The sequence below is a fragment of the Aplysia californica genome, unplaced genomic scaffold (genome assembly GCF_000002075.1).
Source record: "Aplysia californica isolate F4 #8 unplaced genomic scaffold, AplCal3.0 scaffold00559, whole genome shotgun sequence".
NCBI lineage: Eukaryota > Metazoa > Mollusca > Gastropoda > Aplysiida > Aplysiidae > Aplysia > Aplysia californica.
Genome location: NW_004797829.1, coordinates 237,799 through 240,749, shown reverse-complemented (window position 1 = coordinate 240,749; position 2,951 = coordinate 237,799).

Here is a 2,951-nt window from a genome sequence, read left to right as displayed (position 1 = left end):
CAACAACAACAACAACAACAACAACAACAACAACAACAACAACAACAACAACAGACATCAAATACATGAATTCATTCTTCTCTCTGCCACCAAACACAGCCAATAATCACAGAACAGTATAATACTATTATTAATAGTATTAGTTTCTGTATCAAGGATCCTACTATACAAAGACTTCAGACAAATTACACAAAGTAATAGCTCACTTATCAATCTTCCCGACATCCACTTATCGGCGATAGAGTGGTCATGTTACATGATTCCTTCGATCATAATCGAACAAGTTGGTGGACGTGGGGTGGGGAAAAATAGGAAGTTTGCCGGTTGTTTTGAAGTTAGTTGTTTATCATGATACGTGATTTGCTCCTTATTTAAGATTTATTTGGTTTTAAAAAACAGGCGACTACCTTTTGGCAGTGCGTGACTGTGAAAATGTGAGGTGTGTCTTTATAACAATGGTTTCATTTAGTGTGTTACGGTACTTGCAACACAATAAGGTCATAGAAGTGCTGAAGATTAGAGGTGTTACAAGAGAGTAACAAACATAAAAAAGAAGGAGGGGGGGGGGATAAAGACGTTAGATGTTTCATGGGAAAGGAAAGGCTGGTCACACCAGAGCACCCGCCAACCACCCACTTTATAACAATCTTCCCTAACACAAGTTGAAAGCAGAAGAATTTACAAAGTGACTGAGTGAGTCGACGACGACACGCTCGAAGAAATCAGTGAGGTAGATCTATATTGTATACTATACACATATTATGACATCAGAATATTGAGCAGTATATGATGATAATGGGTAATATAATATTTAAGACTTCTTTAAAACAAAAACGCCAGAGTTGAATCATAAGTGTGAAACAAAATGTGATAAATAATATGAGGAAAATATTGAGGAAAGTCACCATACCTTCGTCGTGCCGAGACCAAACCCTTTTCAGCTACACGGTCTGTGTGTGCGGACAATAGTGTGTATGTTCTGCCTGTCTCTATTTTTACCCGGCGACACAGGGGTAGAACCGGTCTGGTGGGTCCCCGCGCTCTACCTGGGCCCGCTACTACGGCGGCCGCTCTTTAGTACCGTGCGAACGCTTTGCTGATTTAGCGCTGTCCTTGTGGCAGAATTACATTTTAATTGTCATTGTTATACATTATTTATAATGAGGGGGCTCTCGTGGCCTAGAGGTTAAGGTGTTCGCCTCTCATTCAAAGGTCCCGGGTTCGAATCCCGAGTAGCGACCGAAAAAAAATTCTCCTTTCAAATTGTCTCCTTTCACTTCCTTTCTTGCTCTCTAACAATGTTCTGTCGTCTGATTTCGTCTCCGCTTTCTGCCCCCACCCCCCTCACCTCATTTGCACCCACGTCTGGGCTCCTGGCTCTCTGCAGCCTTTTTACTGCTTCTCCTTGACTCCTTCTTACTGCTGTCTTTCAGCCATACCCCTGATCTTCTGGTAGGAAAGATCTCCACATAGCCTTCTCGTACAATGGTGAACAATCTCGGAGGTTCTGTGTTCAAGTTCTACACGTTCAGGATCCCTTGGTGGTCCAAATTCGATTAGAGTTGGCTTCGGCTACCAACTGAAAATGTTTAGTGTGTCCCGCGCGCTCATATGACCTTATACAGTTGCGAGCACCGTAAAACACTTACACAAAAAAAAACCATAATATGAAGAGCACAGGAGGAAAACGGGAAGAGTCATAAACTGAAAATCGTGAGGGTACCGGTATTCATTATGAACGCTTGTTGACTCATAGCTGTATTTTTGTTCAACTGTTGGTTGGTTATTGTTGTTTGAATTCCCATTCAACAAACATAACGATAAAGCACCAGTCAAACAGATATTAGGAAGCCATGAGTCCACAACCTTTTAAAATTGACACCCTCACACTTTCCTGTTTTGGGACTATGTCTGTTTTTCCCGTGTGCTCATATAATGTAATACAATATTATGTTTCGCACAAACTATGACTTTATTACCGTCTTCGAATTTTTTCCTACTGTCCTTTAGATCTTTAAAGGTAGTCTTTGCAGTTTATAATAATAATAATAATAATAATAATAATGATAATAATAATATGGTTAGAAAGTTGGTTGATTGATCGTGAGACGTTAGAATCTGGGCGGAGTTTTTTAAAAGCAGTTTCCTCGACTTATCGCCCTATACACAAGTGATTAGCTCACGGAACGCATCTTATTACGCGTTTCAGAAACAAGACAAATGCATTGGAACCAGGGCAAAATCAAAGATGGTGCTGTCAATTGAACGTATTGATTAGATTGATGCTGGCTGAGATCAATAATGGGCTGCAATATCATCATAACGAATCCACAGTGAGCATAGACATTGCCACGCGCGTTGAATAGGCTTGGTTTTAAATGCCCTGAAGAGTTACGTTACGTACTGTTCTTACATTATAGGTTTACTAAATGACTGTCTTTATAAGTAAATTTATTTCAACATCTATAAGCTTACGCCATATTCTTTGCTAAGATTTTGATATGTTCTATCGTCATACCACCTAGACAACAGCAACAACAGCAGCAGCAACAACAACAGAATCGCCACGTATAGTAACATTTACAAATGCTTGATTAAGTGTAGGACAACTTTAAATGTTCCAAATCATTTGCTATGACATACAGGTTTGTTGTTGTTGTTTTGTTTTCTTAATTGGAATATCACAAAAATATAAATATTTAAAAAAAAATTCAGATAAAGCATGAATGAAGACTTAAGGACGTATAATGAACAAATGGACAAACTGGCCAACCGGTCAACGAAACAGAATAGTAATGTTAACACTAACCAGTCTCATCTTTTTTTCTTACTTGTTTTTTCTAATATCTGTACGCTGAGAATTAAATCTATGTGAATCATGCCCCTTCCTTTTCCAGTCTGTCTGTCTGTCTGTCTGTCTGTCTGTCTGTCTGTCTGTCTGTCTGTCTGTC